Source organism: Heloderma suspectum, chromosome 6 (assembly GCF_057233095.1).
Source record: "Heloderma suspectum isolate Gila_16-S chromosome 6, 16-S_ref, whole genome shotgun sequence".
Taxonomy (NCBI): domain Eukaryota; kingdom Metazoa; phylum Chordata; class Lepidosauria; order Squamata; family Helodermatidae; genus Heloderma; species Heloderma suspectum.
In genome coordinates, this window is record NC_139463.1 from 79,097,216 (window position 1) to 79,123,828 (window position 26,613).

General features: G+C 46.1%; 1 pseudogene; it reads left to right on the forward strand.

Moving 5' to 3' along the window:
- LOC146341339 (vomeronasal type-2 receptor 26-like) lies at positions 1–26,613 on the forward strand (annotated as a pseudogene).

Here is a 26,613-nt window from a genome sequence, read left to right on the forward strand (position 1 = left end):
ATGGAACGGGCCCGGCGCAATGTGAACAGAGAAGTGTCATGTGGGTTGTCAGATCATGTGACGGTTGCATCAACCACCAAGGAATCCATTGGACTAGAAGGGAGCTTTACAGGCAGGACGGCGTCCACCTGTCAGACATAGGGAACGACTTATTTTTGGCCGATCTGCAAAGGGGCCTGTGGGAAGTTCTTCTGTGCAGGTGGGGGGAGTTCACAAGCAATAGGCTTGTGACTCCTGTGGTGGCTAGGACGGGCAAAACAGGAAAGGGAGTAGGGATGGTGCGCATGCAGAGGCACATTATGGTGACAGGTGACGCCTGAGGCCCCCCGAATAGGTTGTGCAGCTTGGCGGGGGGATAAGGGTTGCCTGGGAGACCAACCCTACTCACTCACTCAGGTGTTGTGCGGCACTGGGTTGGGAGTGACACTGGAAGGTCTACCTCCCCCAGAAGGGGCAGTCCGGAGGGATGGCGGGATCACCGCCACCCCTCAGGCTGGGTGTGTTTTCGCCCAAGAAGTGACAGATAGCTGCTGACACAGTTAGATGCCCATCCTAGTTACCCCTTTGCAAATATTTCAATAAATGTGGCCCAATTTTCAACCCAAGCTTGTTGTCTGCGTCTTCTTTGACCCATCTCCGCTCGCAAATGCCCTACCCGGCGCCAGCTTGTCTGGCTAAAAGGGGGGGCATTGCAGGCAGGTGGGGTGACAAGATGTAGGGGCCTCTGATTGGTGCACCCCAGTGGCACCACCATGCACGGAGGGGCATGCTGAGCTGCCTTAAACTCAGCTCCCCCTCCCAATCTCAGCTCTTTGGCACGTCGCAGCTCCCTCCCCCCCTCCCCTTAGCAGTGTGGGTATGTGCCGGTTGCCCTTTCGGGAGCCATGTAGGAATTTTTTGGCTCTCAGTCCGATTGGCCTAGGACTGTGGGTCTTTTTCACCTACATCACACTGTTAGTTGGGGTGAGTGTGTCCTAAAGGGTAATACGGTCTATATCATCGGTCACATTCCACTTGGCGGCTAGGACGGGCAAAACAGGAAAGGGAGTAGGGATGGTGTGCATGCAGAGGCACCATATGGTGACAGGTGATGCCTGAGGACCCCCAAATGGGTTGTGCGGCTCGGTGGGGGGATAAGGGTTGCCTGGGAGACCAAACCTACTCACTCACCCAGGTGTTGTGCGGCACCGGGTTGGGGGTGACACCGGAAGGTCTACCTCCCCCAGAAGGGGCAGTCCGGAGGGATGGCGAGATCACCACCACCCCTCAGGCTGGGTGTGTTTTCGCCCAAGAAGTGTCAGATAGCTGCTGACACAGTTAGATGCCCGTCCTAATTACCCCTTTGCAAATATTTCAATAAATGTGTGGCCCAATTTTCAATCCAAGCTTGTTGTCTGCGTCTTCTTTGACCCATCTCCGCTTACAATGGAATTGGTAAAGACCATAGCAACCTTTTTGAGAAAAGAAAATCATGGAAAAGGAAATAGGTTGAGCTTATAGAATGAATTCGACATATGCAAAAATAAAAGGTCCACCCAGATATATTATTGTCTATTTTGTAAAGAAAACTACAAGGAATTCAATTCTTCAGAAGCAACATAAAACTAAACTGAACATGGTGGACAAAGAGATTATCATCATGAAAGAAATTCAGTTCAAAAAGCAAGAGAGTTCCTTCAAACTTATGGAAAAGATTGGACAGACCTACAGCCTGATGTACAAGAAGAGGACAGCACACAGGGTTAGGGATGGCAGAGAATTTCTCCCCGAAACTTCGGGGGGCCGAGCGCCAACGTGTTCAGCCCCCAAACAAGTTTCAGGGAGAAATTCTCCGCCCCCCCGCCCCCCTCACGCCCCCCCCGGGACGGGACGTACCTTCGCCGAATGTCCCCCCTGGCGGTGGGTCCGGCAGGCGGTTCGACGGGTGTTCATGCGGGGCGGGAGTGGCAGCCGGTCTTTCGACCGGCTGCTGCCGCTGCCATTCCAATAAAAGAAAAAAAAAACGCCCCCGTGATAGGCTACGTGACGATTAACGTAGACTATCACGGCTAGATTTGCAAAGTCAGCCATGATAGGCTACGTCAATCGTCACGTAGCCTATCACGGGTGACTTAAAAAAAAAAAGTGCGTACGGATAATGGCGGCCCCCATAGGGAGCCGCCATTCCCGTTCCTTATTTGGTCGCTGTAGTCTACGTAAAGATTTACGTAGACTACGGCGAAAATAAGGGCAACGTTGCATTGCCCTTATTTTCGCTGTAGTCTACGTAAATATTTACGTAGACTACAGCGACCAAATAAGGAACGCGAATGGCGGCTCCCTATGGGGGCCGCCATTAGCGTACGCGCTTTTTTTTTTTAAAGTCACCCGTGATAGGCTACGTGACGATTAACGTAGCCTATCACGGCTGACTTTGCAGATCTAGCCATGATAGGCTACGTTAATCGTCACATAGCCTATCACGGGGGCGTTTTTGTTTTGTTTTTTAAACTTTGGACTTCGCGGCCGGGCGAGGCGGGAAGCCTCCTACCCGGCCTGAATTTCGGCCGGGCGAGGCGGGAAGCCTCCCCCCCGGCCTGAATTTCGGCCAGGCGAGGCAGGAATCCTCTCCCCTGACCTGAACTTCGTGGGGGGAGCAGCGAAGCGCCTCCCCACCACTGCAAACAAGCTTCGACGACAGGTAAGTGACTTTCGTCCACCCCTACACAGGGTGCAACAGGTGGAAATTAGGAATGTACCTTAATCTTTTTCTTTTTTTTAATGGATTATAAATTTTTAACTTGGAACATTAATGGGGTGAATGCTCCTCAAAAGAGAAAGAAAATATTTTACTGTTTACAAAAATTGAAACAAGATATAATATGCTTACACAAAAATCATATTAAGAAAGAAGTTACCAAATATTTAATTAATAAAAAATTAGGTGAAGAGTTTATAACTGCAAGCCAAAAAAAGAAAAATGGAGGATTTTTATATATTAAGCCACATTGGGACCGGAATCGGTATTGTCAGATGAACACGGTCGTTCTGTGTGAGTTAAGATTACACTGAGTAGTGTATCAACATTGATTTTAGGGGTTTCTGCACCTAATGACCACAAAGCGGAATTTTATGAGGATCTTTTATCCAAACTCGTGGATCTAACTTTTGACAGTTGGTGTTTAATGGGAGATTGGAATGGAGTGATTGTACCTCAAATTGATAGAATATCAGAGAAAAAAATAAAGAGTAATCAAGGGAAATTACCTAAAAGTTTTTTTGAACTGATGGACAATTTGGCCTTAGTAGATGTATGGAGAGATAAAAATGGAAACTCAAAAGAATATACATATTTTTCAGAAAGACATAAATCTTTTTCAAGGATTGATATAATTTTGAAACTAAAGAGCTGGCTACAAAGATTGGCAAACTAGAAGTTCTACCAAGATCATTTTCGGACCATAACCCTATATCTATGTATGTCATATGTGAAAAGAAGCACTACTATTAGATGGAGATAGAATTAAATGGTATTTCAAATAGGTATGTCAGAGAATTCCGCCACGGATCTCAGTGAGGCCGAATGCCAGTGCATTTGGCCCCCCGAAATCCATGGTGGAATGAAGCCCCTCACCCTCCCACCCCCGAAAGGTGTGCAAAACGGAGCACTTACCTGCTGCCATTCATGCTGCTTCGCAAATGGCGGCCGCATGTGCAGCCGCCATTCGCTTCTTCATTATAGCTGTGATAGGCAACGTAAATAATTACTTTGCCTATCACGGCTAATGCAGGGACACCATTTGCATCCCTGCAGATGCTGTGATAGTCTACGTAAATATTTACGTAGCCTATCACAGCAAAAAAAGGGAATGCAAATGGCGGCCGCCGTAGCCGCCGCCATTTGCGGTCCCTTTTTTTGCTGCGATAGGATACATAAATATTTATGTAGCCTACCACGGCAAAAGACAGGGGCGCAAGAGGCATAGTGGCCACCATTTGCGCCCCTGTTTTTTGCTGTGACAGGCTACATAAATAATTACGTAGCCTATCATGGCAAGCATAAAAACAAACCAACCGCGTACGCAAATGGTGGGAGCTACAGAGGCTGCCATTTACGTTCCCTTTTTTTCACAGTATTAGCCTACATAAATATTAACGTAAGCTATTACGTAGAAAAAAAGGGGAATGCAAATAGTGTAGTGGGCGCTATTTGCTTTCCTTTTTTTCCCCGCCGTAATAGCTTACGTAAATATTTACGTAGGCTAAAATGGTGGGGGGGAAAAGGAACACAAATGGTGCCCATGATGCTATTTGCCTTCCCCTTTTTTTTGCTGTAATAACTTATGTAAATTTTTATGTAGTCTAAAACTGCGGGAAAAAGGGAACGCAAATGGTGGCCTCTGTAGCCGCCACCATTTGCGTACGTGGCTTGTTTTTTTTTCCCGGAAGGCTGCCCAGCGCCCGGATGTCCAACTGAAGGCAGCCCCAGCCAGCGGATCCGTGGAATCTCTGCAGAATGGAGCCGGCTGGATCAGGATTTTGGGGGGAGGTGCAGAGTGCCTTCCCCCTCACTGCGAATCACCCCGTCGAAAAGGTAAGTGACTTTCGTACATCACTAATTATAAGAAGTGTAAAGAAAATTTTTTACAACCATTGAAAAATATGATGAACAGTATTTTAGAAAAGGGGTTGATACTGGAAACATGGACAACAGCATATATAACATTAATACCTAAAGAACGACAGGATTTAACCTTGACAAAAAGCTACAGACAAATCTCATTATTAAAAATAATAATTTTATTTATTGATCCATGAAGGAAATTCCATCCCTTCATAGATCACTGCCTTGTTGCGGCGAAGGGGCTTGCGTAACTCAGTGAAGCCATAAGCTATGCCTTGCAGGGCCACCCAAGATGGACAGGTCATGGTGAAGAGTTCTGACAAAATGTGGTCCACTGGAGAAGGAAATGGCAACCCAATCCAGTATTCTTGCCAAGAAAACCCCATGGAACGTATCACAAGGCTAAAAGAGATGACGCCGGAAGGTGAGCCCCTCAGGTCGGAAGGTGTCCAATATACTGCTGGGGAAGAGCTGAGGGAATTTCCAAGTAGTGCCAGAAAGAGTGAAGAGGCTGGGCCAAAGCCGAAAGTACACTCAGCTGTGGATGTGTCTGGTGGTGAAAAGAAAGTCCAATGCTGTAAAGAACAATATTATTTAGGAACCTGGAATGTCAGATCAATGAATCAAGGTAAGCTGGAGGTGGTCAAACATGAGATGGCAAGACTGAACATTGATATCTTAGGAATCAACAAAATCAAATGGACAAGCATGGGCAAATTTAATTCAGGTGACCATTATATCTACTACTGTGGGCAAGAATCCCTTAGAAGAAATGGAGTAACACTCATAGTCAACAAAAGGGTGGGAAAACCAGTACTGGGATACAATCTCAAAAACAATAGCATGATCTCAGTATGAATCCAAGGCAAACCATTCAACATCACAGTAATTCAAGTCTATGTCCCAACCACTGATGCTGAAGAAGCTGAGGTTGATCGGTTCTATGAAGACCTACAACACCTAAAGTAGGAAGTCAAGAAATCACCAGGATAACAGGCAAGCATGGCCTTGGTGTACAAAATGAGGCAGGACAAAGGCTAATAGGGTTTTGCCAAGAGAACACGCTGATCACAGCAAACACTCTTTTCCAATAGCACAAGAGGTGCTACACATGGACATCACCAGAGGGTCAATATCAAAAACAGATAGATTATGTTCTTTGCAGCCATGGAGAAGCTCTATACAGTAAAAACAAGACCTGGAGCTGACTGTGGCTCAGATCATGAGCTGCTTCTTGCAAAATTTCAGCTTAAACTGAAGAATGTAGGGAAAACCACTAAACCATTCAGGTATGACCTAAATCATATCCCTGATGAATATACAGTGGAGGTGAGGAATAGATTTCAGGGATTAGACCTGATAGACAGAGTGCCTGAGGACTATGGACGGAGGTCCGTAACATTGTTCAGGAGGCAGCAACTCAATCCATCCCAAAGAAAAAGAAATGCAAGAAAGCCAAGTGGCTGTCTGGTGAGGCTTTACAAGTAGCTGAGGAAAGAAGGGAAGCAAAAAGCAAAGGAGAAAGGGGAAGATATACCCAACTGAATGCAGAGTTCCAGAGAATAGCAAGGAGAGACAAGGCCTTCTTAAATGAACAATGCAAAGAAATTGAGGAAAACAATAGAATGGGAAAGACTAGAGATCTCTTCAAGAAAATCGGAGATCTCAAGGGAACATTTTGTGCAAAGACGGGCATGATAAAGGACAAAGAAGGCAGGGACCTAACAGAAACAGATGAGATTAAGAAGAGGTGGAAAGAATACACAGAAGAACTATACAGGAAAGATCTTAATGTCCCTGATAGCCATGATAGTGCGGTCACTGAACTTGAGCCGGACATCCTTGAGAGTGAAGTCAAGTGGGCCTTAGGAAGCATCACTAACAACAAAGCTAGGGGAGATGACAGTATTCCTGCTGAGCTATTTAAAATCCTAAAATTTGATGTTGTTTCTGCACTCAATATGCCAACAAATTTGGAATACTCAACAGTAGCCACAAGACTGGAAAAGGTCAGTTAACATTCCAATTCCAAAGTAGGGCAATGCTAAAGAGTGTTCAACCTACCGTACAATTCCGCTCATTTCACATTCCAGCAAGGTGATGCTCAAAATCCTACAAGCTAGGCTTCAGCAGTATGCGAACCGAGAACTTCCGGAAGTACAAGCTGGGTTTCGAAGAGGCAGAGGAACTCAAGATCAAATTGCCAACATTTGTTGGATCATGGAGAAAGCAAGAGAATTCCAGAAAAATATCTATTTCTGCTTCATTGACTATGCTAAATCCTTTGATAGTGTGGATCACTTACCTTTTCACGGATTTATTCACGGTGGGGGGGAGGCGCTCTGTCCCTCCCACTGGAATCCTTGATGGGGGGGAGGTGATCCGGTCCTCCCCCCCGGAATCCTGCCCGGCCCGCTCCGCTAAATATTTACGTAGGCTATTACAGCGTAAAAAAAGGGGAACGCAAATAGCCTTTGAATAGAAGGCTAGAAAACCAAATAGAAAACTCTCTGGAAAAGACCCTGATGCTAGGAAAGATCGAAGGCAAAAGGAGAAGGGGACGGCAGAGGATGAGATGGCTAGATAGCATCACCGATGCAATGAATATGAACTTGAGCACACTCTGGGAGAGACCGGAGGACAGGAAGGCCTGGCGTGCTATAGTCCATGGGGTCACGAAGAGTCGAACACAACTGAATGACTGACCAACAACAACAACAAAAACTAAAGATATCTGCAACAACTTTGGCAGAAAGGCTCAAGAAAATATTTAGGGATGTACGAAAGTCACTTACCTTTTCGCAGCTTGGATTCGCGGTGGGGGGGAGGCGCGCCAACACTCCTCCCGGAATTCTCCCTGGGCCGGCTCTGTTCCACGGAGTTCTGGCCATGGATGGGCTGCTGTAGCGTCTGCCATTTGTGTCCTGTGAAGCTGCCATGATAGGCTACAGAAGTATTTCCGTAGCCTATCACAGCAAGCCAAAAAAACCAAAATCGTACGCAAATGGCGGCTACGGAAGCCGCCATTTGCATTCCCTATTTGCCTTCCCTTTTTTTTAGCTGTTTTATCCTACGTAAGTATTTACATAGGCTATTACAGTGAAACAAGGGGAACACAAATAGTGTAGTGGGCACCATTTGCGTTCCTTTTTGCCCCCCGTTTTAGCCTATGTAAATATTTACGAAGGCTATTACTGCGGGGGGGGGGAAAGGAACTCAAATAGAGCCCACTACACCGTAGCCGCCGCCATTTGCGTACACTGTTTTTTTTTGGGGGGGGGGCTTGCCGTGATAGGCTACGTAAATACTTACGTAGCCTATCATGGCCTCCACAGGGACGCAAAAGGCGTCCCTGCGTCAGCCTATCATGGCTATGATGAAGAAGTGAAGGGCGGCCGTAGCGTGGCCACCATTCACAAGTCAGCACGGACGGCAGCATGTAAGTGCTCCGTTTCACACACCTTTCGTGGATTGGGGGGTGGGGCTTCGTCCCGCCATGGATTTCAGGGTGTCGAATGCACTGGCATTCGGCCTCACCGAGATCCGTGGAAGAATTCTCTGACATCCCTAAAAATATTGCAGGAGTTTGTATATGAGAACCAAAGTGTTATCTTATGAAGGAGACAGATGGGAGATAATGTAACGGTCTTGAATGTGGTGGAATATTTGGAAAAACACACAGAAAAACAAGCATCTCTGACCTTTTTAGATGCACAGAAAGCATGTGATAATCTCAACTGGAAATTTTTCATTAAGACTTTAAAAGAACTGGACTTTGGAGAAAACTTTATAAAAGGTGAAATCGGTATATACTAGGGATGTCAGAGAATTTCGCCATGAATCTCGGGGAGGCCAAATGCCAGAGAATTCGCCCCCCTGAAATTGGTGGTGAAATGGTCTGCCCCCCCCCCGCATCCTCCCGGGACTGGACTTACCTTGGGCGAATCTTCCTGGCGGCAGCGGCGGCTCCTGCGGCAGTTTGGCAGCAGTTCGGCAGCTGCGGCGGCTGGCCTTCCGACCGGCTGCCACTGCCACCATTTCCAGTAAAAAACCAAAAAACAAAGTGATAGGCTACATAAATGTTTACGTAGCCTATCACGGCTGATTTAAAAGGGAAAAAAAACACATGTGTACGCAAATGGCGGCGCCCATGGGCGCCACCATTTGCGGTCCTTATTTTGACACGTCTTAGTCTATGTAAACATTTACGTAGACTAAGACTGCAAAAATAAGGGGAACACAAATAGCATAGCGTATCGTAGCATAGTGTTGTTTTTTTTCTTGTAAATCAGCCGTGATAGGCTATGTAAACATTTACAGAGCCTATCACGGTATTTTTTAGAAATCCTCATGGGCACCGCCATTTGCGTACACACGTTTTTTTTCTTTTAAATCAGCCGTGATAGGCTACGTTAACATTTACGTAGCCTATCACGGCTGCCTGCAGGGACACAAACGGCGGCGCCTATGACCGCCGCCATTTACAGACCCCAGCCGGCCAGGATTCGGGGGGGAGGGATGGAGTGCCCCCCCCGGCCAGAATTTCACGGGGGAGAGATGGAGCGCCTCACCCCCAGCCAGAATTTCGGGGGGAGGGACGGACCGCCTCCGCCCCACCTCAAATCAATTTCGTTAAAAGTTAAGTGACATTCATACATCTCTAGTATATACTGATCAAAATGCTCAAATAATTATAATAGGGATGTACGAAAGTTACTTACCTGGTCTCGCAGCTTGCTTCGTGGTGGGGGGGAGGTGCTTCACTTCTCCCCCCAAAGTTCAGGCCAGGGGGGGAGGCTTCCCACCTTTCCTGGCCGAAATTCAGGCCAGGGAGAAGCACCCCGTCTCCCCGGCCGCGAACTTCAAAAGAAAAAAAAAGCCCCATGATAGGCTATGTAACGATTTACGTAGCCTATTACGGCTAGATCTGCAAAGTCAGCCGTGATAGGCTACATTAATCATCACGTAGTTTATCACGGGTGACTTTGAAAAAAAAAAAAGATTTACGTAGACTACAGGGACCAAATAAGGAACACGAATGGCGGCTCCCTATGGGGGCCGCCATTAGCCGTATGCACTTTTTTTTTTTGAGTCACCCGTGATAGGCTACATGATGATTAATGTAGCCTATCACGGCTGACTTTGCAAATCTAGCCGTGATAGGCTATGTTAATCATTACGTAGCCTATCACAGGGGTGTTTTTTTTTTTTACTTTTCTTGTAATGGTGGCAGCGGCAGTCGGTCGAAAGACCGGCTGCCGCCTCCGCCCCTGACGAAGACCTGCCGAACCGCCGCCGGGACCCGCCACCGGGAGCGACATTCGTGAAAGGTAAGTCCCATCCCGGGGGGGGGCAGGGGCAGGGGGGTGGAGAATTTGTCCCCGAACAACCTTCGGAGGACCGAATGCATTGGCACTCGGCCCCCCGAAGTTTCGGGGAGAAATTCTCCCCCATCCCTAGACAAGACAAGGTTGTCCATTTTCAGCGCTATTGTTTATATTGGTTTTAGAACTTGAACAGAGATATAAATCTTTACGTAGTCTACAGGGACCAAATAAGGAATGCGAATGGCGGCTCCCTATGGGGGCCGCCATTTGCGTACGCGCTTTTTCTTTTCTTTTTTTTAAAGTCACCCGTGATAGGCTACGTGACGATTAACATAGCCTATCACGGCTGACTTTGCAGATCTAGCCATGATAGGTTATGTAAATCATTACGTAGCCTATCACGGGGCTTTTTTTTTTTTAGTTTTCTTTTGAAGTTCATGGACGGGGAGATGGGGCACTTCTCCCTGGCCTGAATTTCGGCCGGGCGAGGCAGGAAGCCTCCCCCCCGGCCTGAACTTTGGGGGGAGAAGCGAAGCGCCTCCCCCCCACCGCGAAGCAAGCTGCGAGACCAGGTAAGTGACTTTTGTACATCCCTAGCCTAACGTAGATATCTTACAATCTTAAGGGATATTTTAGTGTATTTGTATTGTGTGTTTATGTTGTTGTTGTGTTGTCTTTTTATTATTATATATATATATATATATATATATATATATATATATACACACACACACACACACACACACACACTTTTATTTTGTATGGCACTTTGGAGCCCTTTGGGGCCTGAAAGGTGGAAAATAAATAATTTTATATAGAAATCTAAAAAATAGATGGGGGTTGCATACGGCCTGGATCCTGACATTGGCTAGCAATCCTGCTGCCCGATTCTCCTTTCCTGGCCCGCATGCCAGGAGTGCTGGTGGTGGGTAGCAGGGCCAGAGGCACACCATGGCATGGCAAACTGCAAGATTCAAATCGTCACTGGACCAGAACAAGGATGTAACAGGGGCTGCCCTGGAGTTTCCATCATAAACATTGTATCTAAGGATGTTTTGTGAAGATGAACAATGTAACACTTCGAATACTCCAAGAAATGCAGTTAGATTTTTTCATTAGATTTGCTTTTTCTCTGCAAACTGTGCTTGTGGGTAACCAACTCGTTCTTTTATATACAGTGATAATGGAGATTGGAGGAGGAGACAGCCAGAGCCCATCCATTACAACCAGGGCCCCAAAGCCCAGGGAGGGGGTGACTACCCAGAGAATGAGAGGTGACGAGAGCAGCAGAAGGAAACTCCATTGTATTCTGGTAGTCATGATTGTGCTATGAGATTAGTGAGTTTAAATTCAAAACTGCATATACCCAGAATATAGATAGAGTTGTACATACAGATATAGATATGGTGTATATAGATATGGTGTAGCAGTAGTAGTAGATGCGGTTGTAACATACTGTAAATCCCCCCTTTGGGAGAATGGGAATGTACCATATACCTTGTCTCTCTGTTCTTTAATGAGTAACTGATCCATAAGAGCACCCCTCCTCATATTCCATGACTGCTAAGTTTTCTCAGGAGTCTTTGGTGAGGGACTTTGCCATTGCGTGAGGAACTTTTTCTGTGTTTCTTCATATCTGAGAGCCATGAATGAGAATGACCCAGAGGCACACATGGGGAGATGACAGCAGTGGCCGGAGGCCTTCACTTTGCTTTGAAGTGATCCCAGCTGCCAGTAAGAACATTTGTTAATTTAATGATAGAAATTAAAAAGTGGGAGGGGTAGGGCACCTTGGTGGATGCCAAGAAAGTTGTACAGGGTGTTCTGCTGCCCATGGGCACCATGTTGCCTCCCCACAGACTATAAGACTGGTTGTCTATTGGACTCAGGTTAGATATTTGCATTTTGCAAAATGCAAAATAAAATAAAATAAAATAAAGTAAGAATGGATTGGATTGTGCCCCCTCTCACAGTTATTTTGAACTTTATCTGTCTAATGATTGTGGGAATAGGCTTTCTATAGTAATTTCATTTGTGTTTGGTTGGAATGTTTGTAGTCATTTACAATTAATATCATTATATAGTCATTTCAATTAGCATCACTATAGTATGTCTATACTTTTCAATATTATTATTGTTATTGATGTTCTCCCCCCTCCCCCGGCAACATTTATTGTATAATTATGTAATTATCAAAATCACTGTTATTTTATTCTTGTACATTCAGTGGAGAATTATTAATCCAGTTTAAAACGTTCACTTTTTTCATCTCTAAATTGACTTCTGGGTTGAACTGATAATGTGCCTCTCAGAGCTAGGGTATTGATCCTTTGAGGACTAGGGCAAAATCAGTCATCTTGTCTTTGGTCTGCTCATTCTTCTCTGAGGTGGCTACTTGGAGGAAGGGGTCCTGCTGTGGGGACCATTGTAGACAAGGTAGTCATTAAGGATGAAGGTGTGCAGTTGTTGTCAGAGCAAGCATGTTTTTGTACTCAAGTGGTTGTTAATGGTGGCTCTGCAGCTTCTCCTGCTGCCGCCTATTGTGTATGATCTGAAGCCAAAAACGATTCATGATGCAACCAATATGTCTAAGTTTGGAGATATAATAATAGGTGGGGTCCTCTCTCTCATACATCCTAGTTATGATTCACTTAAGTTTATAGATCCTCCAGATTGGACTCCTGTTAATATTAGGTAAGTCTTCTTTTATCATGTAGTAGTGGTAACACTATCAACCAGATGAATGTTAGAGCAGCCAATGGGGTGGAACTTCAATTGGTGCATCTTTTCACATCAATAGTCTCAAGTTATTCAGAAAATAGGATCAGCTGAAGAATTCCTGATGTTATTAGAGGTACACAAACCTTCTGATTAACACTTTCCTTCCTTTTGCTTCAATCTCTTCCTCTTTCTGATAGGGATAGGGAGATCAACAACCTTTGTCCGTATGCTGGTGTGCCGCTAGTGAAAATGCATTGCAAATTTTCTCTCACTGTCAATCTCCTTGCAGCATAGTGTCGAAGAATTATCAACAAGCCTTAGCTTTTATTTTTGCCATCCATGAGATCAATAAGAATCCCAGCCTCTTGCCCAACATGACACTGGGATTCCACATCTATGACAACCTACATAATACAAGAAGCACATCTGAAGCCATTGTGGATCTGCTGTTCACACAGCAAAGGGATATGCCTAATTTCAACTGTAATAGGAAAAAAGGTGTGTTGTCAATCATTGGGGGGCTCACTGTAGAAAACATTATCCAGATGGCCAGCATCTTTAGCCTGTACAAGATTCCACAGGTAAAGAACATATTTGGGGTGACTGGAGAAGTCTTGCTTTTCAGTCATATTCTAATATAATGTTCCTTAAGTAAACTTTGCTCAATTCAGAACAACTACTTTGAGTCTGCACAGCAATCCACAAACTAAAATTATAATGTAACATTCATTCCCTCCACAAGCATCTACGAAAAGGCAGACTGAATGATTATACATCCTTGATGACCATTGTGGTAAGGAATGAATCTGCCTAAATTTATTTTATCTGCCTGAATCATGCATCTCTTCTTCTCTGCCTGCCTGCCTGCCTGCCTGCCTGCCTGCCTCTCTCTCTCTCTGGCTGAAATCTGTTAATATAATGCCAAATCTGCCCCTGTAACTTTTTAACCATGTATGTAATATTCCTGCTTCTAAAGTGTCATATAAAAGGATATATGCTGAGTATTTCAAAATGAAATGTTAAGTAATTCAAAAATACATATTCAGCACATGAGTTCTCTATACCTGATATATGGCTGTTAGATGTAACTCCATCAAAAACAGTGCACCTGCATTGTCATCATTTAAATATGAACATTCTTTCTACATGTCATGTTGCCACTTCTGGTCCATGATAGAAATCTTGTGCTTCTTCTTGCCCCCATCACCCAAATGTTTTCCCCAGTCTTGCAGCCAGAGCTAACCTGAGATGCTCTCTGATGAAGATGTTTCTGTCTTAGACCTGTAGAAAGCTTCATTTAAAGAAACACATTTGGTCTCTCTTGTGCAGGCTGACCAGTGTTAAATATGGTCTTTTTTTGGATAGGTGGGTGGAAAAGGTGGATTGAAGTCACTTTCCTGTGTGTAAATCTAAACGTTTATATGTTTAATGGATAGAGGACACACCTTCCTGATCGTTGGATATGTCAGCCATGACCTAATGTAGAATTATGCCTGTTATGAAGTGAAAAAGTAGCTCAAGTTGAGGAACTGATTTTGCCAGTTTTAACCAGCTTAATTCTACCTTGGTTTTTGTTCATTGAAGTCAGAAAATAATTTAACATTAGTGGAATTTTCAGTTAAGATTCTTACACTGCAGATAAGGTATTGTTCAAATTCTTTAAAATACAACAAAAAGGCAAATGTTGAAACCACTATCTGTATCTGGAGACGATCACATTGATTTGGAAACATGCAGATATTTCTCTAGCTCCTGTTAAGTTACATTTTCCCCATTAGATCACATATAGTGGACATGAGACTATGCTCTCAAGTAAAACCCATATTCCTTCATTGTACCGGATGACACCAAGGGAGATGTCTTTGCATGATGGGATTGTCCAGCTGCTCCTGCATTTCAGATGGACATGGATTGGCCTCATTGTTTCAGATGATGATGATGGAGAAAGGTTTGTGGAGATGCTGAATCCTGCACTTGCTCAGAACCATATCTGTGTTGCCTTTCTGGAAAGGTCCCGAGCACTACATAGAACTACTATGCATTTTTACATGGGCAATCTTGCTAAGCACTTTTTTCAACTGAAGCCAATGTGTTCATTGTCAGTGGGGACTCTCAGTCTCTGTTTCCTTTAACAGTCACCTTAGACATTTATGAATTTCATGATGCCCCTATAGGGAAGGTTTGGATTACAACAGCTCAGTGGGATTTCACCAGCACGATCTATTCAACCAGTTTTTCTCCCAAAACCTTCCATGGAGCATTGACTTTCTCAGTCCAAACGAATGTAGTGCCAGCATTTAAGGATTTTCTCCAAAACCTAAAGCCTGATGAGACACTGATGGATTTCCTTTATCTGTTCTGGCAAATGGCATTCAGGTGTTGTTTTAGAGGAGTAAGCATTGAAAACTGTAAGGACTGTACAGGAGGGGAAAAGCTGGAGAACCTGTCTGCATCCCTCTTTGATATGGATATGACCAGTCAGAGCTACGGTATCTACAATGCCCTCTATGCTGTAGCACACACTTTGCATGCTAGTTATTTCTCAAAGCATAGAACAACGGTGCTTGGAGGCAAAGTGGGACATCTGAATGTTCAGCCATGGCAGGTAAAGTCACCAGTATAATGCATTTTCCTCAGATTGTAAAAAAAGGGGATTCTGATGGCTTAAATTAGTGTAAGGAACTGTTGCCTGGCAACACAAAACTGGGAAGGAGAATGCCTCTGAATATGAGTTGCAGGGTGACAATGGGGAGAAAGGGCTCTTGTCCACATGTCCTGATTCTGGATTTCCCACAGCCATCCAGTTTTCCACTGTTGGTAACAGGATGCTTGCAAGTTAAGCTTCTGGTCTGATCAAAGATAACGCTTGTTGTAATTTTTATAAAGATTTATGGTTGGGCTGTGCAGGGACCCCCAGATTTGACTTGGAAGCAGTTTTGTGGCTTCTGAGGTGGGCCAGATCTGGCTTGGGCAGATTCAGGGCCCCCGTGACTGCCTCAGCCCTGAACCCAAAGCAGGATTCAGATGGCAAACCCCACTTTGGGTCCCCCCCGACACTCCCACACAACCCCTCAGCTCCTTACCTGGGCCGCCGCCTCCTCTGCTGCCGCTGCCACCTTCTCTGTTGTGCCGCAGCTGCATTCTTCTTCACCACCCGCCATCACCGCCACTGCTGTCTTCACCATCTCCTGAGACCTGGACGTGCAGCGACTTGTCTTCTCCGAGGGGAGTCACCATTTTTAAAATGGCAACTCCCTGCAAGGAGAGCCTCCACACATCCAGTCCTCAGGAGTTGGTGACGAGTGGCAGCAGGCAGCAGCGGGCGATGGTGGGTGGTGCCGGTAGTGGGCGGTGGTTAAGACAGTGGCAGTGATGACGGTGACAGAGAAGACCACATGCAAGCGGTGTGGTGGCGCATCAGCGGAGAAGGCAAAGAAGGTGGCAGCAGCAAGAAAGGTGGCTCAGGTAAGGACCTGGAGGTGCCAGGGTGGGGGCTGGGCCAGGGGCAGAGCTCCAACCTGCTTTGGGATACTTTGAGCCCCTGTCCCATTCTGGGCCGCTTTGTGCCCCCTCTGCTTTGCCTCGGATGTAGCACAAAGTGGCCTGAAGCAGATCGCTTTGACTCAGGGTTCAGGCCTTGGGCTGAAGTGGTGCACACCTCTAATTTATGGATTGAGTAAAATCCGTTCCATCTGTGTTTCACAGATTGTCATGTATCTTTTGTTCCATCATCCACTAGAGGGAGGATCCTGACCTTTTCTTGCGATGCAGAAAAATATGCAAAGAATTCCATACTTAGCTGCATGAGAGTGTTCGTAACAAATTACACCATTTGCCTTAGTAGGTAACATTGAGCATTTTCCCACCAATCCATTCAAGTTCTCCACAGCAGAAACTTGCCCATTATCCTAGGACTAAATATGTGTAAATTTTGCGAAATTAACAGAGAAAAAAGCATGATCTGAATGTCCACAGACTAGGGATGTATAAAACTCAACTTTTTGCGGATTGATTTGCGGTGGGGGGGGGGAGGCGCTTGAATTTACGTAGGCTATTATGGCAAAAAAAAGGGGGAATGCAAGTAGCGTAGTGGGCGCTTTTTGCCTTCCTTTTTTTTCGCCGTTCTATGTTAGAAGAAAATAGCCCACTACGCTATTTGCGTTCCACTTTTTTAAGCCGAAATAGCCTAGGTAAATATTTACGTAGGCTAGAACAGCGAAAAATAGGGAACGCAAATGGCGGCCGCCACAGCTGCCACCATTTGCGTATGCTGGGTGTTTTTTTTGGGGGGGTAGCCATGATAGGCTGCGTAAATACTTATGTAGCCTATCACAGCTGCAAGGACTGCAATGGTGGCCGGCCAGGAGACCAGCCGCCGGAGCAGCCACCGCCGGAGCTGCCACCGCTGCCGGAACTGCCGCCGCCTAATCCACCCCATCCGCCCCAGGTAAGTGCCATCCCGGGGGGATTCCGCGGGGGGGCGGGGGGGCAGGAGGCAGTTCCTCCATGGATTCTGGGGGCAAAATAGTGAGGCCGGATTCTTTAGAATCCGGCCTCACTGGAATCCGTGGCAGAATTCTCTGCCATCCCTACCACTGACTCCACATCACCTGAGGAGGTCGATCCACAGCATATTCCTCAAGTCAGATTCTGAGAAATCCAAGCTCATTAAGTCCATCTGAAATTTCTCCAGCATCCCTAATTCTTGAGTCCTTTTGTATTGCATGAACAATTTAACAATAAATGATGTTGCTTCAGAACTGTGTAAGGCAGCAAGCTGATAGGAAGATAAAGGAAATCTGCTGTGCTGTGTACTCCTATACAGTTCGGGTTTACAGTAACTTCTTAGTGAAAGCCTGATGGCATAAGCACTCAGGAAGAGTGGCCTTCCTTTGATAAATGCTGTTGTATTTTCTCCCAATCTAGCTCCACTCTTTCCTGGAAAACATCCACGTTAACAATGGTGCTGGACATGAAATACTATTTGAGGATGGGCAACTGTCAGTTGGATATGATATTATCAACTGGATCACTTTTCCCAACCAATCCTTTCTTAAAATCCAGGTTGGAGCAATTTCATCGAGCCAACAGTTCAGCATTGCTGTGGATTCCATTACATGGAACAGCATATTTAAGCAGGTACTAATGAACACCATGATCCATTTTAAAATGAGAGCTCATTGGTAGAGTAATGCTGCCCAGGCACTGTATCACAGTCTTAGGGCATCTCTACACCAGCCTAAAATCCTGCATTTAAAACGGGGATTTCTGCTTCCCAATTCAGGATCACAACGCCTCCCTTTATCACGTGCTTCCTTCCCCCCTCCCCTTCCCCCTCCTTCTCCCCATATCTGAGCCTGTCATGATCTTTCATTGATCTTGCTCCTCGTCTTGCCGCTTTAACTCTTTTGATGGAGGAAACTGGAGTGGAACACCAGGGGGTAATTTGAGAGCCCATGATCTGCAATGTATTAAAAAATGGAACAAAGGGCATTTAGTGCAGGAGGGTCATGGCAGGGTCACAGCGTCATGTAAAGAGCCCATGAACGTCCGTGAAGGAGCAATCTCAATTGCAGGATAAAAGCTCCATGTGAATGAGCCCTTAGAGATGCTTCACCAGTGTATATTCCTGAATATCTGTTTACTCTAGGGCTATCGGGGGTGGGGGGACTTAGTCCTGCCTGTGGATAGCATGTGACCCAGCAAGCCCTTTCTGGTGGCCCTCCCAAACCCCCTGTGTCTGGCACCATTGTGGGCCTTCTGATCCCCTATCTCAGAAGAGAGAGCTGAGATAAGCAAGGACCCTGTTAGGGGTGCTGGAGCAGAGAGGAAGCTGTAGCCTTCTCCCTCTGCCATTGACCCTGTGCCAGCCACAACTGCTGCTTTACTATCACTAATGGCAATGGCAAACAGTGCTCAGGTCACTAGGTGTGTATGAACCCCACTTACTATTCCTCTGCAGGGTCCATGGGAAGGGAGGGATCCGTCCCTCCTCCCAGAATCCTTCCCAGCCGGACCACGTCTGCAGCTTGACTTCCATCCTCTGCTGTGCTGGGGAAGCAAATGGCATGGGGTAGTGGATGCCATTTGCCTCCCTGCCCTTTGCCATGAGAGGCTATGTAAATATTTATGTAGCCTATCACAGCAAAGGGCAGGAGTCCGTGGCAGATTGGAGTCATTGAAGTCTGTGTCATTGGAGTCAGTGGCAGATTTCTCCGCCATCCCTACAGGTCACTTAGGGAAGGGAGGAGGCTACAGCTTCCTCTCTTCCCAGTAACGCCAAAGGGAGTGGGGGTAGATGTTCTCAGCAATGGCCTTTCCCCATGCCCCAGTTCTATCAAATGCTCCCTCTGACTCTCAGCTGGAGACCATGAGAGGCTCCATGTGGTGGAGTGGCTAGAGTACTGGACTGGGAGTCAGGAGATATGAGTTCTAGATAGGGATGTATGAAACACCTACCTGGCTCTGCGCAGGGGCATCCGCGGTGGGGGGAGGTGCTCCGTCCCTCCCCCCAGAATCCTCAATGGGGGGGAGGCACTCCATCCCTCCCCCCAGAATCCTGCCCGGCCAGCTGTACTCCGCGGCCAAGTCAGAAATCCAGCTGCTGGGCAGCCCTGCAGGGACGCAAATGGCGGCTGTCGTAGCCGCCGCCATTTGCGTCCCTGTATTGAGCCATGATAGGCTATGTAAATACTTACATAGCCTATCACAGCAGGGGGAAAAAAACCCAGTGTACGCAAATGGCAGTAGCCGCCGCCATTTGCGTACGCTGGGGTTCCCCCCCCCCCGCCGTGATAGGCTACATAAATACTTATGTAGGCTATTACGGCCTCTGCAGGGACGCAAATGGAACCCCTGTGTTAGCTGTTATAGGCTACGTAAGTATTTATGTAGCCTATCACGGCTGAAGAGGTGGAAGTGAATGGTGGCCGCCGGACGGCCACCATTCGCAAAGCAGCGCGGATGGGAGCAGGTAAGTGCTCCGTTTCTCGTGCCTTTCGTGGGGTGGGGGTGGTGGGGGCTTCGTTCCGTGATGGATTTTGGGGGACTGAATGCACTGGCATTTGGCCTCACCGAGATCTGTCATGGAATTCTCTGACATCCCTAGTTCTAGACCTCACTCAGCCTTGGAAGCTCACTGGGTGACTTTGGGCCAGTCACAGACTCTCAGCCCAACCCACCTCACAGGGCTGTTCTTGTGAGGATAAAATGGAGAGAATTAGGTTTAGGTGCACCACCTTGGGTTCCTTAATGATCCTATACATTTAAGAAATAATACAGAAGAATAAAGAATAAGGCTCCAGACATACCTAGCCTGCCCAGAAATTAGCCCCCTCCCAAAGGATTGCTGGAAAGATATGAGCTGGGCACAGGGCTGCAAAGTCGAGAGATGTTTTCTTTCACCCCAAATGATTGATCATTGACATTCAGTATTATATGTGCTCATATGGGTACAGCTAGCCCTAAAGGACCAGGTCCGCAGTCTGGGGGTCATTTTAGACACGGAGGCTCAGGTGTCAGCCATGAGCATGGCAGCGCTGTACAAACTCCATCTGATATGGCGGCTGTGCCCCTATCTCCCTAACTGTCTGCTCCCATCAGTCACCATCTAGTGGCTGTATAACGAAACATTTAGAATTTGCTCAGAAAGAGAAACCCCAAGTGAACCCACATGAAAAGGAGCCAATCTTAATCCTGCAAGGAATCTGGAAGCAGAAGCCCAGATAAGGGGGTGGGATTTTAGTCTCCTGTAGAAATGCTTTATGAGATGAAATTACAATTACAGTATTGGGGGGGGGAGGTCCTACCCTCCAGATAATCACTCCCACACAATTTTCTCCAGTGCAAGGTGTCACCAGGAAATGGAAGGGTTTACTGACTTCTGGTATTAGACACAGTTTAAGTTCAGTGAAAACTCTCTATAGGGGTGGACGAAAGTCACTTACCTTTTCTCGCAGCTTGTTCGCGGTGGGGGGGAGCGCTTCGCTGCTCCCCCCGCGAAATTCAGGCCGGGGGGGGAGGCTTCCCGCCTCGCCCGGCCGAAATTCAGGCCGGGGAGGAGGCTTCCCGCCTCGCCCGGCTGCGAACACGAAAGTAAAAAAAAAAAAAAAAAAGTCCCCTGATAGGCTACGTGACGATTCACGTAGCCTATCACGGCTAGATCTGGAAAGTCAGCCATGATAGGCTACGTGAATCGTCACGTAGCCTATCAGGGGACGGTTTTGTTTTTTTTTTCTTTCATTGCAATGGCGGGGGCGGCAGCCAGTCGAAAGACCGGCTGCCGCTCCCGCCCCGCTCGAACACCGGACGAACCGCCAGCCGGACCTGCCGCCGGGAGGGACATTCAGGGAAGGTAAGTCCCATCCCGGGGGGGGTGCGGGGGGCGGGGGGGTTCGGAGGATTTCTCCCCGAAACTTGTTCGGGGGGCCGAACACGTTGGCGCTCGGCCCCCCGAAGTTTCGAGGAGAAATTCTCCACCATCCCTTCTCTCTGAGACCAAGCTATTGCTATTTCTCTCTTTTACTTATTTCCATGTGATCCCTAGTATAGAATACATACTAAGCAAACAATGCTGACACAAAGAAATCAAAACAACTTCAAGATACATATATAGCAACACGGCTTATGAAGAGGAAAACACCATAGTACATGCAGCATCTTACCAGTCTTCTCCAGTCAAGCAGAGAGGTTCCCGTGGACAAAATATTTGATCACTGGACTGACTTTTATAGCTTTTAAGCATTTTTCCATGTGTTTATCTGCTTACCTACATTCAGATTTTATGTTTCCTTTTAATACAGTGGAAATATCAACCCATCACTAAATCTACTGTAAAAATCTGTATCTCCTGATTCAGTGTTCATGAGGTGTGAAATTTCAGCTGCCTCTTCTTGAAGCTGTTATTCAGAACAGCAGGAAAGTAGACTGCAGAATTTCCCAGGTTTTCAAGGAGAAATATCAGTAGACAAACTGCAAAGCAGCAATTAGTGCTGTTTACATCCCAATTTAATATCGTTATTAGATGCAGCCCCATTCCACGTGTGTGGAGAGCTGCCTTCCTGGACACAGCAAGATTGTTCGAGAGGGGAACCCGGTTTGTTGCTATAACTGTATTCAGTGCCCAGAAGACATGACATCTAACCAGACAGGTAAGTGGCAGGGCACAGCTTTCCCAATCCCAGGCTTGATTTCAAATGTCTATTTAATTTCATCTTTTAAAATCTTTATTAAGTTTTCGATGCCCCAAACAACTGACTCAGTCACTGTATAATCTTCAAGTGACACAAATCCTAGAAACTTTGATGGCACAAATAAACATATTTTGAGTGTTCGCAATTAATTGACAGGTGAAATGGCATGCTTTATAGTAATATATTTGCACTGTTGTTCACCAACTTTTCGTACATCCCCCCAAGAATCCCCATAGATGGTGTGAGGCCAGTGGGTGCACTGCCCTAGACAGAGCAGTGATTTGCCCCAAACTAGGACTGGGGAGGGTCTTTTTGGCTTGTGACATTACAATGACAGCCTCCACTACAGGAATTCCAGCTTGTTGTAAGAACAGCATCAATCCAAGAGTTTGGGGGGGGGGGAAGGGGGTATTTGTGTGCATGACTCCTGTCTCAAGATTTCTCCTGACCCAGCACAGAGCATTCCTGATCACATTCACCCCATTGTTACTTACGTGATCCTGTCTGGAAACAGGAGCCTTGATAAGTTAAAAATTCTAACTTTATCTTAAGGGCTAGAGCTTGGACTTGCCTTTGCTATAGTTTTCAATTTCATTTCCATTTGTGGCAGCAACAAGGAAGTATATTTGTGTTCCTGCATTAAAAAGCAAGGAAGTGTTTGTTTTCTATGAAATCATTCTGACAGTGAGTAGTACAGAATCTGATGCTCAAAGGGTGTAATAAAGAAGTAACTTCAAGTGATCTTGAAAAATATCTACTCTGACATTTAAGGCATACTCTTTTAAGGCAGTCTGCACTCACAACTGTAGAGGCAATAATGATATATTCCCTTTGGAGCACTGAATGACTGCAAAGGCTGAAAACCAAGCCCTAGATTAAAAGAAACATTGCTGTGCGATGTACACTTACAGTCCACTGGCTGACCATCTCGGCTGTACTCAGGCCTTGTTTCTGATTTTCCACTGAATGTGTGCACAGTAGCATGAGCCCTTTTCAGTGATGCTGGGCAGAAAAACCTCTGAAGCATCCAGTAAAAATAAATATAATAACAATAATGACAACGATAACGATAACAATAATAGATAAATATAATAACAATAACAATAAATGTAATAACAATAATAATAATTTGGTTATCATACTTAGTTTCCAGTTTCTAGGGATGTCAGAGAATTTCGCCACGAATCTCAGGGAGGCCGAATGCCAGCACATTCAGCCCCCCAAAATTGATGGCGAAACGGTCTGCCCCCCCGCTCCCCCGGGACAGGAGTTACCTTGTGCGAATGTCCCTGGTGGCAGCAGCTGCGGCGGCTGGTCTTCCAACCGGCTGCCGCCGCCGCCATTTCCAAGTTAAAAAAAAAAAAGTGATTGGCTACGTAAAGATTTACATAGCCTATCACGGCTAGATTTTTTAAAAAACACCGTGATAAGCTACGTAAATGTTTACATAGCCTATCACAGCTGAGTGAAAAAAAAACAAAAACCGCTCATACGCAAATGGCGGCGCCCATGGGCGCGGCCATTTGTGTTCCTTATTTTGGCACGTGTAGTCTACGTAAACATTTACGTAGACTACGGCGAAAATAAGGGGAACACAAATAGCGTTCCCCTTATTTTTGCCGTAGTCTACGTAAATGTTTACGTAGACTACACGTGCTAAAATATGGAATGCAAATGGCCGCGCCCATGGGCGCCGCCATTTGTGTACGCACAGGTGTTTTTTTTCCACTCAGCTGTGATAGGCTACGTAAACATTTACGTAGCCTATCACGGCTGACTGCAGGGACGCAAACGGCGGCGGCTATGGCCGCCACCATTTGCGTCCCGGCAGGCCAGGATTCGCGGCGGGAGGGGCGGGGCGCCTCCCCCCAGCCAGAATTTTGGGGGGGAGGGACGGGGCGCCTCCCCCCTGGCCAGAATTTGCGGGGGAGAGATGGAGCGCCTCCCCCCCACCGCGAATCAAGTCTTGTGAAAGGTAAGGGACTTTTGCACGTCCCTACCAGTTTCTGAGTTAGTTCTGGACATGGGAACCAATTAAATGTTGTCACTTGGTTGTCTGACAGGAAGGAAAATCAGAGGGGAAGTCAGACAAATCTACAAGGAGGGACTCGCAACAAGTTAAGGCACACTAAAAACAACGTACTTCTTTCTCTGTCCTTCTTCAAATACTTACAGCTGTAGGATGGACACATTTGTTATGCAGGTGGAATCCAAAATTGAGAAAATTATAGGTGTTATTCCATGAAGGCTTTACTTTAACAGCTTTGTAATCTGTTCTTACTTGGTTCCTTCACCAGGGAGTTTTTGTTTTTTGTTTTTGCTTTTTGTTTTTTGAGATTTTGGGTTTTGTTTTTTTGTTTGGTTTTGGTTTTGTATTGTTGTCCCATAATTGAAGACTAAAACTGATTTTTCTTTTAAGGAATAAGCTCCACTAATATTTCATTTCCTACTATTTTGTTCATTTTACACCTTCCAGTATTGCCCTGTTCTCTGTACCCATAACATCCTTTTGTCTTGGTGTACAGGGGGGCACTGGCCATTTAATTCCTGGGGTCCATAATGGGTTTTCAGTCAATTATGTTTTACGTAGCCTGTTATGTATGCTAATTCTCACTCTGCACAGAGGAGTGAGAGGAAAGTTGCTTCCTTTCCCATTCTCAAATTCTCCTCCACCATGAGAAGGGGGCGGGTGGGTCAGCTCAAGCTCATGTAATTACTGAAACCAGCAGAAAAAAAGAGGGGAAAAAAGGTTCCATCTAGAAATGCGACAGCTTCACCTATAATGGGTGTTGGCTAGATGGCTGCCTTCAACCCCTGAACATAATTGCTGAGATTATGTGATGTTGTGGAATGTTAATATTCTTAGTTTAGGAATGATGGCTGGCTGAATTCTGTTCAGGTTATCATGAATATAGGAAGTGATACCCAAAAAGGAGAGACAACCCACACTGTAAATCAGGGACATGCTTGCCTAGAGGAGAAAAAAATATATAGTGGTGAAGGTGGAACTGATGCTGGGGCAAAACCTCAAATGTGAGTTCACCTGGGATTAACTTGAACAAAGATTCAAAATCCCAAGGATCTCAAAGTCTTTCACACAGCCTACCTGAGTATGTGTACAAATAACCCCTATCCTGGAGGTCTATTAAAGGCGTCTCCCCACAAAGCCCCAACACTGAAAACACTATTTGCATGCTGCTGCTGCTGCTTCCTCTTCCTCCTCCTCCTCCTCCTCCTCCTCCTCCTCCTCTCCTTCCCCTTCCCCTTCCCCTTCCCCATGTCAGGGAACAAAATCCCAGGGGACCATGGAAGATACAGTTCCCTGGAAGGTTGTTGCAATTGCTGCATCCCTCAGGATAACTCTGTCTCCCATGATCCCCTGGTCATTGGCACCCTAACACATTGCTAATCAGGAAATCGTCATCTGGACTTGTTCTGGATGTACCACAGTAACTGATATGGCTGAGTGGCCTGTAGCATCTAGGTTGTGAAAGAAGATAAAGCCATGAGAGAATATGTCTTTTGGATCATTCCAAGGTTGGCTAGCACAGAGAATCATCTGCATGTTGCACCATGATTGGTGAGGGTTGCTGGTTTTCCATGAGCCATGGTGGAGTTGCAGCTGATCTGTTATATTTTGCTTGAAATTCTTGTTATTTTCAGTGTTGCTCCTGGCAAGGACTATGATCTCTGCTATGCTACCAGCTGAGGTACATGGGAGTCAATGAATGTCATATAGATATCTAAAGGCTAAAAGGGAAAAAAAAATCCAAAGTTAGTAATTCCTATGAACCATTAATTTTGCATTGTAACAGTGATTGTTTGTCAATAAAGCTAACACTATCACACACATTTCTTAATCCCTTCAGATGCCATGCATTGTATCAAGTGTCCAGAAGATCGATATCCAAACAAGAACCAAGATCAATGTATCCCCAAGCTTTGGACCTTCTTAACCTGTGAAGAACCTTTGGGGATCATTTTAGTTTCCCTGGCTATTTCCTTTGCTGTGATTACAGTTTTGGTGATCCTGACCTTTGCAAAAAACTGGGATACTCCCATTGTCAAAGCCAACAACCGAAACCTCACCTGTATTCTCCTCACCTCCATCCTGCTTTGCTACTTCTCTTCCCTTCTCTTCATTGGCACTCCTGGGAAGGTCTCCTGCCTTCTCCGGCAGTTGGCTTTTGCTCTCATTTTCTCTGTTGCAGTGTCTTGCATCTTGGCAAAAACCATCATTGTGGTCTTGGCCTTCATGGCCACCAAGCCGGGCAACAGGATGAGGAAACTGCTTGGGCAAAAAGTGGCAAATGCCATTGTGCTTTCCTGCTCCTTCATTCAGGTGTGCCTTAGCACTGCATGGCTCTCAACCTCTCCTCCATTCCCAGATGTTGACATGCACTCTCAGGCTGGGTAGATCATAGTGGAATGCAATGAAGGCTCCATCGTCATGTTCTACTGTGTTCTGGGCTACATGGGCTTTCTGGCCCTCATCAGCTTCACGGTAGCTTTCCTGGCCAGAAAGCTGCCGGACACTTTCAATGAAGCCAAGCTGATCACTTTCAGCATGCTGGTGTTTTGCAGTGCTTGGATCTCCTTCCTTCCAGCTTACCTGAGCACCAAGGGGAAAGACATCGTGGCTGTGGAGGTTTTTGCCATCTTGGCCTCCAACACTGGGTTATTGGGTTGCATCTTTCTCCCAAAGTGTTACATCATTGTTCTCAGAGCTGATCTCAACTCCAGGAAGCTTCTAACTGAGAAAACTAGTTAG